This window comes from Neophocaena asiaeorientalis, unplaced genomic scaffold, assembly GCF_003031525.2.
Source record: "Neophocaena asiaeorientalis asiaeorientalis breed wild unplaced genomic scaffold, Neophocaena_asiaeorientalis_V1.1 scaffold134, whole genome shotgun sequence".
In the NCBI taxonomy this organism is placed as follows: domain Eukaryota; kingdom Metazoa; phylum Chordata; class Mammalia; order Artiodactyla; family Phocoenidae; genus Neophocaena; species Neophocaena asiaeorientalis.
The window spans coordinates 18,881,427-18,896,424 of record NW_020185339.1 but is presented as its reverse complement, the minus strand read 5'-3'; the positions used below and the strand labels follow the sequence as shown (position 1 = coordinate 18,896,424).

General features: G+C 47.1%; 1 protein-coding gene across 2 annotated transcripts in view; it reads right to left on the bottom strand.

The window, feature by feature from the left end:
• PPM1H (protein phosphatase, Mg2+/Mn2+ dependent 1H) overlaps positions 1-14,998 on the bottom strand; it is a 250,417-nt gene that overhangs the window by 38,494 nt on the left and 196,925 nt on the right. The window lies entirely within an intron of this gene.

Here is a 14,998-nt window from a genome sequence, read left to right as displayed (position 1 = left end):
ACTGCTCCAAGAGCCGGTTCTCACCTCCAGGGGTTGTTTACGCCAAAGCAGCCTCGTACTGGAATGGCTGGAGAAGGAACATTTAGAGCCTGTTTGACCTCAGCCTGATATTCAAGGTTGGCAGAAAATCCTGTTTCACGATAGCTATTAAATGGCCATTCGACACACAGAAAGAAAATCCACTTTACGCTTCGATGGTTTATTCCAGACACGGTTGTCCAGATGCCACGACGCACACAGCAGAGGCTGGCCAGGCTATGGTGAGAGAGCAGACGAAGGCCACGTCTTGCGACTTTGCTCACAAGGAAGTTAAAAAACAAACAAGCAAACATGGTACCCAGTTACCCGCTGTATAACCCTGGGCAAGTAGCTCCACCTTTTTGGGTCTACGTTTCCTCATCTGTAAATGAGGATAACCACACAGGATGTGAAGAGCTTAGCACAGAACCCGGCACTTAGTAAGTACTCAGGAAGTGGTAGCTATCGCTAGTATTTAGTAGAAAGCTAATACGTGGCACACCAGTCCCCCTTTCTGCACAGTGGGCACAGCACTGCCTATTCAATTCCTCAGAAAAGTGGCAGGAAGATTAAGTAACAGATGGGGTAGGTTCTGCTAGGCTAGAGGCTAGAAGCAAGACGCTTTTCTCAACTAATATCTCCTGAGTACATGAAAACAATTAATTTGTGACGTGCCCCCTGGTCCTGGATATATCTAGGCAGCTTGGGAGTGAACCCGACATCAAATTTATGAAGGAGCTTGCTATACAAAAGAATGCAACCCGATTGAAAAAGGGCTCAACCCCAAAACTAAAGCAGGCACATCCTTATTTTCCAGGAAGTTATTTGGTTAAGTTCTTTCCCAGAGGGTGGAGGAACAGTGAAGTTTTGGCACTGGACGTGTCTGCACTTGAGATTAGCACTGCTTTCTGTAGAGCCCTGGGAGAGCGGAGAAGCCTCTCTGGACCTCAGTCTCCTCGTTAAGTAGAGAGGCCAAAAACTCCTGGGCTTGCTGTGAGGATAAAAATGGGCTGATGAATGTGACGAGCTTAGGAAGCATTTAGCCCAGTGCCTGGCACATGCTGAGAGCTTGATAAAAGCTAGTTGCTGCCGCTGCTGCCGTCAAGTGGGCCCAGCGGTATGCCATGGATTGAATTTTCGACAAAGGAACCATACTATTTCCTTCCCCCAAATCTACCAAACACAAGGTGGAAATAGCTACTTTGATGTTTCTATACTCCCATGAACTGTTTAAGACACTGTGGTAACCAAGTCACTTGGGGACCAAACAGAGCTATTATTAGAATACACTCAGCTTGGGGATTGAACGAGTTTGTAGACCAGTGGTTCTCCATCTTGGCTGCATATGGAATGACCTGGGGAGGCTTGAAAAATCCTGATGCCCAGGTCACATCCCAGAGCAATTAAATCTGAACTTCTGGGGATGGGACCCAGGTACCAGGAATTTTTTAAAAGCTTCCCAAGTGATTCCAGTGTGCGGCCACGGTTGAGAACCACTACTAGAGACCAAAATCATTAGCTAACACTCAAAATCAGTTGAGCAATAAGCCCCCTGTCACCTTGACCCTAAAGATGACAGACTACATGGCTCAAGGGAAAGGGGGTAATGGCTTGAGACAGGCTGTGCGGTGGGCACAACCAGGGCTTGGGGAGCGAAGGGAGGAAGTGTGGAGAGTAAGAAGACAGGTTCTGACAGAGAGGAGGATATGCAGTGGGGACGGTCCCCAGGGAGGGGCTGGGGCCTGGAGATCCAGGCACAGAGTCTGGAATCACTCGTGAGGCAGAAGGTGGCAGCTCTAGAATCAAGGACTGGAAATTCTTAGAGCTCAGTGGAGACAGGCTACGAACACTCTTGACAAGCTTGAAAATGCAGCATAAAAAACTGTCCTCTGACTCTACCATAAGCCCAGGTAATCGAGTTCTCTCAGGGCAGAGAATTTCAGGAGCGTGAAGTCTGTGTCACCACAGCTCTGAAAGGCAAACACTCATCTTGGAGTTGTCACCCACAGGAACAAGACCGCCACAAGTGCTAATATTACATTTTAGCCCCTGTTTCTTCATCTTCAAGAACAACAAAAAAACTGAAAATAGAAAAGACAGCTCTGGAAAAGAAAGGTTTATTCTGTTCCTGCCATTGTTGGTTTTCAATCAGATACGAGCCCCCTCCCCTCCCCTCCCCAACAGATGACCAGGGTCAATAACTACAAATAAAGAGAGAAAGCAGAGCACCCTCCCCTCCGCAGGCTTTCAGAGTCTGAAGCACAGCTCATCAGGTGACAGTAAGCGGACTTCCCGCCATGGTTAAAGTCTTAAATAACAAAGAGTAAAATACTCAAGAGTTAAAACTGGTAACGTGATTAAAGACGGTGTAAATCAATGATAGCTAATAATAGTGACCGCAGCTGTAACTTAATGAACACCTTGTACAAGCCCAGACACTGGGCTGGGTATTTGCATACCATGTCTAAAATCTCTCAAAGACCCTGCAGTGTCCTATCTGACAGATAAGGAGACCGAGGTTATGTTACTCTCCCAAGACCGTATCCCGTGTTAGCGGCCCTTAAGCTAAACTCAGACTGTCCCAGAAAACACACCAAAGAAATGTGATGTCAGGGTTTAGCTCTGCAGGTTTCTCATTGTAGTTGAAGAGTCTCAAATGAGACCATTATTGCCCACCTCTCAGTGGGTAAAAAGCAGGCAATGATGGGGAACTTTTGGCAGAAAAGGAAGGGGAGTTTTCTGTGTGGAGCAAAAGGGGACCATGAGGGGACAAAACCAGCAGCTGTTCCCCAACACAGCCTACAGGGAAGAACACAGGGAAGCTGCGGAAGCCACCGCTTCCCAGGTCATTTTACCTGTGGCCAAGGAGTCCGACGGAGTCCTCTCCCACAGACTGCAGGCCTCCCTCAATCTGTCCTGCAGCTTAAGGGGCCACCTCAGTTTCTGCTGTTCATATTACATCCATAGTCCATGTCTAGGCTGTGGGCTTGAATCTGTACGCTTCCCAAGTGTCCTTGGCTTCCACTCCTCTCCGCTGGGGGAGGTGAGAGGATAAGAGAGGTTGGAAGCTTGAGAGCTCTAAGACATAGACTTAGGGCCTAAGATGAACAGCTAAAGTCTATTCGTTCACATCAAATCCTATGGTTTCCGAAATCCTGATTAAGTTTTTTAAAAAACTCCCAAAACAGGGAATTCCCTGGCAGTCCAGTAGTTAGGACTCAGCGCTTTCACTGCCGGGGCCCGGGTTTAATCCCTGGTTGGGGAACGAAGATCCTGCGAACCTCACAGTGTGGCCAAAAAACAACACCACCACCCCCAAAAAAAACCCTCCCCGAATAGATTACTCACTAGTTTACAATAATATAACTGACCAGAGATCATATTCAAATAATTACTTGTTACAAGAAAGCAAAACTGAAAGGCTTAGGAAAGATATTTAGACTCTCATTTGGGGTCAATTCCTTTATGAATATTTATGAGGCCAACTGACACAAGGATGAGATGAGAAAAAAAAAATAATGCAAGGCTTAAAAAGGGCTGAATAAATTAAAGGGCTTTCCCTAACTCCAGGCGGTATCCTCAGAAGTTTCCATTAAACATTTTTAAAAGTAAGTGTAATAGTTTCCCTTGCAGCATTGATTCTGCAAAGCTGAAAAGACAAGGCACCATTGATCTGGACCCACTGGAAGGAGAAGCTCAGCTCTGGAAGAAACCAGAAGGTCACTAAGTTGGCTGTACCCCAAATGCAGGAATCCCTCCTTCAACACCCCTCACGCTGGCCCTGGCCTCTGTCATCAAATGGGCTGCTGTAGACAGTCTCTGTCCGAGGAACTTTACAGGACGAACTTTGCAGTGCCACTGGAGAACAGCCCCGGGAAATTCTTTTTTAAATGGACCCAGTCCACCCATTGGTGTGTTGGTCTGTCTTCTGGGAAAACATGAAAGAAATCTAGTCTTTCTTCTACTTCAGAGCTCTGCAAATATCTGAAGAGAGCTATCTCAAAGTTTCCTCTTTCCTAGTCTCATGAACTGTCCTTCACAGGACCTGAGGCACCATCCCTAACCATCCATTCAACCAGTATTTATTACCTGAGCACCAAATATCGTGCGAGGGGCCCTCTCGGAGCCTTCTAATTTGTCACAGTCCTCAAAGAATTGCACTCAGAACTGAAAACACTTAAGATGTGGTCCACAAAAGAATGAAATGATTACTTCTTTGATTCAGACCTTGCTCTTTTTTACATTACTGCAGCTTATACTGGCGGTATGTGCAGGTACACGTCTCTGCGTGGTTTAGGGTCATATAATGAAACGACGAGGGAAAACAAACAAAAAACCCAACCAAACGAAAGCCCAGTCAGTCCACAAGAAAAAAGACCTGAGAAGGTTTCTTGACTCATCGTCTTCCTCTAGTTTACACTTACGCGATGAATATTTTACTTTGAGTGGAAAACTCCATTGCCCTTGTTATCTTGCCAGTTTCAGTCCATCGTTCCAACCCACCAAGGGACATAGGAATCCAAATCCTTTCATCCAAAAAAATCAGCTCTCCTTCTATGCTATGTCACGTTAAATTTGATAACCAGCTCTGCCATCTTCATCCGGGTCATTGAAGGAGAAAACCAGCAATGCTAAGCAGAACCAAGCCATTAGAGACCTTCCTCCAGGTCAACCTAACCAGACAAAGGGTATATCAACATTTTTTGAAGGCAAGTGGATGAAAGTAAGTGCAATTTGAAAAATCGTGTTCTTGTCTGGTGGAAACATAGAAGACAGACTCAACAGTAGAGGGCAGACAATGAGATATCCATGTTTAAATTACTGGGTGGTGGGGCAGGGGGTGATTTAGGACTAAGAAAGGCTGAAAACACTGATCCAGAGTCATGAATTTTAGACTCTTTGGGTATAGCTCTCAGGCCATCTATGAAGCAACTGAACTGCTGTCCACACAGTATTTCTCCATCTTGTCCAAAGACTAAGAGAAGAAACCATCAACTTCCTTACAAAGTCAAAATACATCCGTGTACACTATTGCCACGATCAACCAGCTTACACACCCTATCAAAACGCTGGAGATTGCTAATTGAGCTTGACTTATTCGTGAACCCAAGTTGTTCTGCAGATTACAACCACCTCCAGGGGATGCTGATCCTTCCAACTGCTCTCACTCCTAACGCAAGAGAGAGGCACTGATTGCTCCCCCATCAGCCTGGCCCTTCCAGACTGCAGCTCTCCTGCTGCCTCCCCGCATCTGCTCCCACACCCCTCCCTCCCCTTTCAGGGCATTCTCCCACCTTCCCTGAGGACTTCAGTTTAGGTTTACAGATTGCTTTCCCATTCTTTCCCCTGCACGCTATTCTCAGCAACTTTACAGGCTGTGATGGTGCTTCTGGAATCTTGACCTTACAACTCCTACCTACTTCCTGATGACCTTCCTCACTGCTCCCCATCAGCACCTGGTCATACGGGCTGCATCCTCTGAGATCTGCACTCTAAGTCACCTCCCCTCTCACTCCTTTGCTGTGGCTCTCAGGCCAGGTCCCCCCCACCCACTTGGTCCCGCGCTTCTAACTACCTTCTCCTACTCTTGTTTCTGGATCCAGCCTCCGCTTGTGGCAAACGTTTGCAATATTTTTCTTGCTAACAGCTTAAAATGCCTCACCTTCTTGATCCTCTAGTAAGAAGGAAACACAACAAGAGTTGAGTATTTTGTTTACTCATGTCACACCATCTCCTTCGGCCTACAGCACTGCAATTGCCTCATCGGGCCTCCCTGCAATAATCTAGGCAAGAGAGGATGGTGCCACGGCTACAGTGATGGCAGTGAAGGTGTTGAAAACCGTTCAGTTTTGTCCTTTACCTCTATTCTCAGAGCAACCAGAGTAATTATTTTAAAATGTCAGATAACGTCATTACCCTACTCAAACCCTCCAATGGCTTTCCCATCACACTTGAAATAAAAGCCAAGTAATGAAATGACCTTCTTTAAAGAATCACTCCCCACCCCCAAACTTCCTATTCCCCTTCTTTGCTTTCTTTTTCTTCAGGCATCTCCTGCCACCTAACATTTTAAGTATTTTACCTATTTTGTTCTGCCCTGTCGTATTTTCTTTTTATGTATTCACAAAACACCCCCCCCCACGTAAGTTCTCTGAGGACGGAGATTTTTGTTTTGCTACCCGTGACATCCCTGGTACCTCAAAGACTGCTCAGTGCATAATGAGTGCCCAACAGATGTTCGATGAAGGGAGCAAATCAGCGAATACTACTTACTCCAGGCAGTGGATTTATTCTGCCCTGTCGTATTTTCTTTTTATGTATTCACAAAACAAAAGCAAAAAGTCTTGTTTTCAGCGGCTGCTTTCTAAGCCTCAGCCCATGCCCGCTCACACGCACGTCCCCTTCCTGCTCTGGTCTTGCCTCGCTGTGTGCTGCTCCTTGGAGTATATGTTTTAGACACATTCACTGAACGTTTGAACTCAAGAGATCCCCCGGCAGCCACAGTGATGTCTTTTCACCCTTCTGATGAGTAGCAATTATACGACTCCTCCTGGATGAACACGTCTCATCTCTGTATCCATTTTGGAATTTTTATCGGAAAAACCTTTGCTTGTATTTTCAGACTGGCCGAGACACCTGCAAGCAAATCTTCCACAGCCATTTCTCTTTTCATCCACCGTCATCACTCCTCGGCTTAAAATTCTCCAATGGCTTTCTATCATCTTAAAATATAACCCAGCGATGAGGCCCTCCATGGTCTGATCTTTGACACTGCTCTGACATCTTTTATACTCTGCCACACGCTCGGGACACTAGCTTTCTTCCTGTTTCTTAAATGTGCCACGGGGGCTCGTCCTTCCCTCTTCCTGGGCCATTCTTCCTCCAGACCCTCACAGAGCCAGCTCCTGGGCATCCCTCAGAGTGCCTTCTGCAGCCGCTCATCTAAAAGTATGATGCTCTCTGCTCTTGTCTCATCTCTTCATGGTACTTACACAGCACAGTCGGAAACTACCGTATTTATTAATTTACTCATTCTGCCGCCCCCTCTAAAACATTAGCTCCACGCAGCCAGGGATTTTGTTTTATTCATTGTTCTATCCTCATATCGACAACCGTGCGGGCACATTGTGGATGTAAAGTAGACGCTAGCTAAATGGATGAATACATGAATAAAGGCTGCCACCTCCTCTTTAGCACACGCTTCCCCGCTCATTCTTCCTTAACAGCAAGCTTTTCTGGGGCTGAAATTTGGAGTTGAGTTCCATCAGCGATACCTTGGATTTTTGTCTACTCCGTTATATTAAAATTTTAGGTTCCCTTTTATCGCCAATACGAATTTGTAGATAGTCACAAAGTTATAAAAATGGTGTTTATGATCTTCTTGCTTATCGCTTTCTCGTGGTAATTCCTAGGCATCACCTCCAGAATGGTAGCTTTTGGTGCAGTGGTTCTCCAGGGTCTACGGTGTTACCTAGATAATGTTCTTCTTCCATATTAACTCAGGCGAAAGTCTACTTGGGAAGGCAAGTCCCCACTTCAGAAAGTTCTTTCTCATCTTTGCTGGATTCCTCCATTCCCAGCCACAGCCCCCACTCTGACTTCGTAATCCACAGGCCAGGGACCCAACGTTCATGCTTTGGCACCATCCACACAGATCACTTCCCATGCTCTCCCTTCTCTCCTAAGTCCTGACTTTTAACTAGAAAGAGGGATGGAAACAGCAGTTGCTTCCCTAAGTCTTAATTTCCTTAGTGGGACTTCAAAGTCATTTAAGAAGAATGTGACCGCTTCCGAGGGTTGTGATGGACCCTCTTCCTTCAGGGGCTGCCTCATCTTGACCGTCCACTCCTGCGGCTCCAGTGACACACACCAGTGAGTCACATTCTTCCACTCGCTGACCTCTTGACGCGGCCTTGGACGGCTCTCCTCCCCTGGGAGTCTTTCTTCCTGGATTCTCCCCGCCTGGCAGAGCCCACTGTGGGCGTAGAGTCAGAGGTTCTGAAGTTACAGCTGAGTCCTCACGTGGACTAGCTGTGTGAACTTGGCAAAGTCCCGCAACCTCACTGCATTTGCTTCTTCAGCTGCCTTTCTTCACGGAAGTTTCCAAGGATTAAATGCAAATATGTCTGGGAAGGTCCTTTGTGAAGAAGGATAAGGTGCTATTTAACTCTAAGTGGTGGCTATTATAGTCTTAGAAGCGTCCCTCATCACTGGGGAGGTAGAGCACAGATGACCGGTCCCCACAGGCAGGAGGACAGCACATTCCCCCAGGAAAACTGCTTCCTGCTGAGGCCCCGAGACACCCCAATTCATACTTTTGCTACTGCTGCTAGTGATACCAAAGTATGAAGGAGAGCACCTGTGCAACTTTCATCCGGAAAGGTCTATGGTTCCACTGGAAAGTGGAGACTCAGAGACTCAGAAGGGTATCTCCGAGCTAATAATCTAAAGGGGGTGCTTTTGGGTTGGTCTGAAATAGTCACAAATGGAGAATCTTCCCCCCTCAGCTAGAAGCTCAGCGCCCTTCTAGGAGGGAGGTTAAGCCCCAGGAAGTCTCATTTGCCCAGACAGAAACTAAGTCCTAGGCAGACAGAGGCACATCTCAGAGGGGCTGAGCAGGTTTGGATGGAGGATGGTAGACAGAGCGTCTCAGGCTCTGGTCCCCGTCTCTGGCTTCCAACAACCAAATCTCAACAGAAGCTTGAATCCCAGGAGGCCTGGGATGAAACATCACCGAGGCCTGGATGGTCAGGAACAGACACATGCTGAGAGCCCAAATGCTACCCGTGGCTTTTAAGAGCTTGGCATGACCTCAATTTAGCAATTCACGGAATCCACAGCGGCTCTCCCACCAACTCAGCTCTCTCCACACCCATCCTCCCCCAGACCTTCCTGGAAAAAGCAACGTGGGATTGGCAATCACCTCATTCTTCCTTTTTCCTGCCAGCCCTCTGTATTTGCAAAGGAGTCGAGCCCAAAGCCTAACCACAGAGCTCAGAAAGTGAAGGCTGCTTCCTGCTCCTGGAGATGGCCCTGCAGTGGGCGGCCCACGCCCCCTCCTCCCTGTACGAATATCCATGCTTGCGTTTTCTTTAAGGCAACACAAGATTTTGGTACTTTGTCGGGTCTCTTATTTTTTTAATGCCTTCTTTTAAGAGGTCCTGTTTCCTGGTTTCAAAGATTCACAGTTAAGAAATTCCCCCCAAATTTCTTAAATTTGTCTTTGGATGAAATCTTAATATGCTGGGCAAATGTCCCCCAACTGTCAGGGAGGGTGAATGTGAACCAAACTTAATGAGGTCATTAAGTCAGAGCCGGGGAGTAAGGCTGAGAGGCCGTGCTCAGGGCCCCGGGGCGAGTAGCAAGAGGCTAAGAAACATCCCCTACCTAGCAGGTAGGCCGGGGGTTAGGAATATCCTCTCTAATGCCTCTGGGCAGCATCCTCTCTGACACAGGCTCACCACTGTATATACAAGCAGGCTTTCCTTATTTGTAGACCTGAGTTTTGAGGGACGGGGTCATATTTTGATGCACTGAGTCCCTGGATTTATGTGTCAGGAGTTGTTGTCAATGGGTATCTTAATTACTTGATTCCTGGGAAAGTCCCCCTGTGAGGCCAAGCCTCCACCAACAAATGCCACTTTATTTTCTCCTTTCGGTCCCTGGACTGTCATTTAAATTAGTTGAAGCCTGCAGGCCCTAAGCTATATACAAGTTGATGCGCTGGTGCTAATCTAGTGCAACAGTCTGGATTCAGGCACAAACAGCACGCTTGAATTTAAGAGTGTGATTAATATTTGGTGATGTAATTGAAGAGAGCTGGCAGGTGCCGTGCAGCCCAGCTTGTGTATGGCTGGCTGTGATGAGAGAAACCAATGAAAGGGAAAACCTTCCGGCCCTCTCTGCAGGAAAACTTTTCATAATGGGGGGCAAGCTCTGTTCCTGACATTGCAGTTGCCCTTGAGGGAACACACCCCCCCGCCCCTGCCGGTACCCATTAGTAGGGCCGACCCGCAAGCCCTGGGAAAATGCCTACCTCTCCCCTTCCTCCCGTCAGTATGCCTGGACCAGAGCCCGCCTGGCGTTCTGCGAGTGGTAACCATGCCTCTCTTGTGGCCTAAACACTCCTCTTCCTACCGCCAGGCCTCTGGTGGCGGCAAGACACAACAGGGCTTGCGTTCACGTCACTGGTCCATGTTCCCCAGGAGCATCCACTGGCTTAGAGCAGAGGTTTCACACTCTATGACTTTCAAAGACACGTATCGATCTTGTTAACCCAGTGTACACCAACACACACCTCAGAAAACAATATTTATGTTCACCATGTGGTATCCACTTTGATAATTTCTTTTCTCCAGTGCAACTTAATTTAAAATGCACATCTCCAGACACCAAACTGATTTCACAAACGCCAAATGGGTCCCGACTCCCAGTTGGAAATGTGTAGAAAGGAATTTGGATAGCTGCTCCTGGTAGCTCCACATGAGGAGATCAGGCTTTGACCGGAGATGAGAGCAACAGGTTCTACCGGATTCATTCGTGAATATTTACTGAGCACCTACTAGCTGCCAGACACTCACACAGGTGCTGGGTATATGGAGTTAAATAAAGTAAGGGTCATTTCTTGACTCATGGGCCCAAGGTGAGCAGTGGAAAAGGATTCACATGGAGAAAAATGCTTTGAATCAGTCTACTGAAAATAGAATCAATCAGGTACACATGCAAAACAGAACAAATAATATGTCAGGACAAAACATTCTGGATGACTTTTAGGGAAATTTCAGGTTTGGAAATGATTTCTGATTCAGCATCCACTCGGTGTGCATTAGCATTTGGCTAGGAGAGCTTCACATTCTAATCAATAACATTTAGATCTCCCACAGGTGTGAATCAGAGATCCTTGTTTTATGAGCACACAAATATGGAATGATTTCTGCCTCCTCAGGGACCATTCATTCTAAAACAAACATGAATTTCATTGACATCGGCCTTTATGTCGTATGAGACCAAGTCAATATATACAAATCAGGAAATAACCAAAATTGACCCCATATCCATGAATGGTGGGGAGAAATTAGCAAACTGTGTGCTACAAAGAGGGTTTTACTGCAGAGGCCAGTTCCTCCATGCTGGTCTTGCAGCCCTGCCTCACAAAGCTTCTCTCTCTGGTCATGTAGAGATTTGTAGCCCAGAGCACCAAGTCCTACTGTTATCCCCTGGAAGAAGCACTTACACACTGGGACGCTAACGTATGCTACATCCTTTCAATATTTCCATTCAAGTGCCCTTGAACAGGCCGAGCTCAAGTATCTCAGAGTAAACACCAATGCTTTTTCAAGTCTTCTGTTCTTTCTTAAAAAGCGATGAGAATTTTGCATAAGCATACACACACAACATTTATGTCAAAGCTCAAAAATATCCTCCCCCACCCCCAAATCTTCAGCTGAATGAGATGCTTATCCTGTGGATGACTGTACTCTTCCGGAATCCTCAGCTAACACCCACATTACTCGAGCCCCAGGGTAAGAAGCACGGGCCTGGGGTGAGGGCTGCCAACATTACCAGTGGGGGGAACATAGCGCTCTCAGCTCCTGCATCAGGGTGGCCCTACTGCTTTAGATGATGGACTGCAAAGGCAGCAACTGTGAAAGCTTCCGCCATCACCTCACCCCTAACACTTACGGAATCCTAATATACCCAACGTTTATTGTGTACTTGCTTCGCTCTAGGCACTGTTCTAAGCGCTTATATTTTTTAAACTTAGATGATTTTTAGAACAACCTTTTAAGACAGGTATTAACATGAACCCCATTACACAAGTAAAGAAAATGGAGGTCACACTGCTAGGAAACAACAGAGGTTAAGCTCATTTCCAGGTCTGCAGCAAAGTGCATTGTGCTCTTAACCACGGTCCTCTGCCCATCCTTGAAGAGCTGTGGATCTGTGTAGATACCATAAAATGGCATGATATGCAACAAGAATGCTTAATTACTATCTCATCCTCAGAGTATATCATAAAAAATTTTAGGGTCTACCCCTCTCCAGGTTTTTACAGAAGTAAGTCGCATGCAAGTTTAAACATACCACCTTCTCGGACTGCTTCTTCCCTTGACAATACGGTGGATGTTCAAGGTCACTGCAGAATTAGGTTTAACCTGAGGTCTGGCTCTCAAGTCGTTCTGTTGATTATAGATTGAGAGACCTTAAATCTTCACACTTAGATGCCCAGTTTTTCACGAAGGGATCCAAGGCCACCCAGAAGGACTAGGCAAATTTGGGGAGGGAGTACCATTTACTCAGGATGAACAGGAATGAGAAACCAGCAAGTTAGATACCCCGGGAGCATGGTCTGCTGACCTAGCCCACGTATCTATACCGTGCCTGAGGCCTGAACTACCTATCCAGGTTACGGGCACAAGTGCCAATAAAGTAAAAGAAAGGCTCAATTCAACTCTGACCAACTGTTCGCACCTAAGGGCTTCGTCACTCCTTATCCCCCCCTTCAGGTCCCATCCACAGCCCCCTCCTGAACACAGTCTTTGGTCCACGCAGGTAGACAAAGAGGTTCCCAAGCACCAGCAGGAGGATAAGCAGGAAGCTGGAGTTACAAACCTGCTAAGGAGCCCAGTGTGCCCAGTGCCTGCTAATCAATCATTTCTGCGAGCTGCTGCTCGTCCTAGCCATGGTAAGAATAACTGGGGCTGCCCAAGGTCAATGTTTAAGGATATACAAGAATCACCTGGGAGGGAGGTTTAAAAAAACACCCAGAGCCCAGGACCTCAGGGATTCTGGAATGTTTTTAATAATCACCCCAGGTGAGGGCTTCCCTGGTGGCGCAGTGGTTGAGAGTCTGCCTGCCAATGCAGGGGACAAGGGTTCGTGCCCAGGTCTGGGAAGATCCGACATGCCGCGGAGCGGCTGGGCCCGTGAGCCATGGCCGCTGAGGCTGCGCGTCCGGAGCCTGTACTCTGCAACGGGAGAGGCCCGCGCACCACAAAAAAAAAAAAAAAAAAGTCTATTGAATAATCACTCCAGGTGAAAAAGCTTCCTCGTGGGTCAACATTCTTCTGCTGGTCTGGGTATGTGTTTGTCCTACACTTGACCGTAAGCACCATGGGGTCAGGGACTATTTTTATCCTCTTTGTTTCTCCAAAACCCAGCACAACACCCAGTTCACTGAATGAGTAAGTAACAGTTAAACTAATCACCCCACAGAGATAGATAAAGCCCAGTACTCTGTCCTTCAGGCCACTGAGCACGATACGCAGCACTTGATTTGACTGGGGAGGCAGCACGGCTGATCTAATCCTGGTGGAATCTGAACCGAGAGCCGGCAGAGTCTCATTGCCTTTGCCAGAGTAACAAGGTGAAGGATAGAAACGGGAGGTGTTACCAGCATTTCTAGTTCTTACTGAAAGACGCGTGCTTAGCTCTTCAGCGAGGGACAGACATAAGACCTTGCCTTGCTCTGAATAAGTCTTAGATTGACTTGTCTGAAGGTCAGAGGAACATGAAGGTAGAATGAGATCTTTCAGGGTGTGGAGTGGTGGTTCTCCAACTCTCCTATGTGGATTCCTGGGGTAAGCCCAGAACCCAGGGGTTTAAACCCGCACCCCAGCTGACTCTGATGAAGAGGCCCTCAAGCCATGGTGAGTTAGCACCTTTATGGGATTGTCAGCTTGAAACCAGCAACATTGATTTCCTACTCTGAAACCTGGTGGGCAGAGAAGGGGTGGCAGGGAAAAGAAAAACTTTATCTCTCTCTGGTGAGAGTGAAATGTTATAACTTGAGGAGTGTAGGCTGGACACAGGAAAATGTTTCCTTGGCAGGCTTGTACAGTACCTGGAAATTTGTTGGACTGTTCTAGCACTCACTTCTCTGGAATTTCCTTAAAAACAGGATCTTATAAATAGGCTGAGAATTGGACCATATGTCCTTCTAAATATACTGTCAGCCCTATATTTCTGTCCTGCTGTGTGTTATTTTCATACTTTATAGAGGTGTAGAGCTCTCAAGGGTGGGAAAATAAAATTATGTTAGTTATTACCATCCTCAGCATGACATTCAAAGTTTCCCTCACTTATGTTAGGCTACCATCAGGAATATTATCTAGCTGATAGGTACCAGTAAGTGAGTACGGAGGTCGAAAACACTGACAAACTCCTGTACTGGCTAGCAAATAATGACTGTCCCAAGTCCCCAACTGCCCCCATCTGCTGCTCTGGATTCTCCCCTAAAGTCCCCATGATATAGTAAATAAAGAATTAATGCGGACTTCCCTGGTGGCTCAGTGGCTGGGAATCCGCCTGCCAATGCAGGGGACGCGGGTTCGAGACCTGATCCGGGAGGATCCCACATGCCGCGGAGCAGATAGGCCCGGGCGCCACAACTACTGAGCCCGTGCACCTAGAGCCCGTGCTCCGCAACAAGAGAAGCCGCCGCAATGAGAAGCCTGCGCCCCGCAATGGAGAGTGGCCCCCGCTCGCTGCAGCTGGAGAGGGCCCTCATGCAGCAATGAAGCGAGGGAGAAAGAATTAATGCCTGGCACAGCAGGGGGGCTTCTAGGACCGGAATGTAGCCTATTCCTCCATGTTGACCATCAAAATATTTTGAATATTACCTTCAGCTTCCACATTCCCAGAACACACAACTTATTTTCATGCCCCTGGGCTTCCACTTGTGCTATATACTCTGCTCAGAATGTCCTTCCCTCCTGCCCTCAACCCTCTTGAAACTCCTCTCCTATTTCAGACATTTGGTTCAAACATGACCTTCTCCATTGAGTCCTCCCCAGTCCCTACCCCCCCTCCTCAAAACCACTGCTCCCTCTTCCACAGCCACAGGGCCTTTTTTCTTCAAACCCCCTTTTGGTAAGCCCTATATTCTGTCTTGCTTTAGTTATTCATGCACAAATTTCAACAGATCTACCTCCCTCACTCCTGAGATTTTAAGAATAGATTTATATGGAAAATATCATTT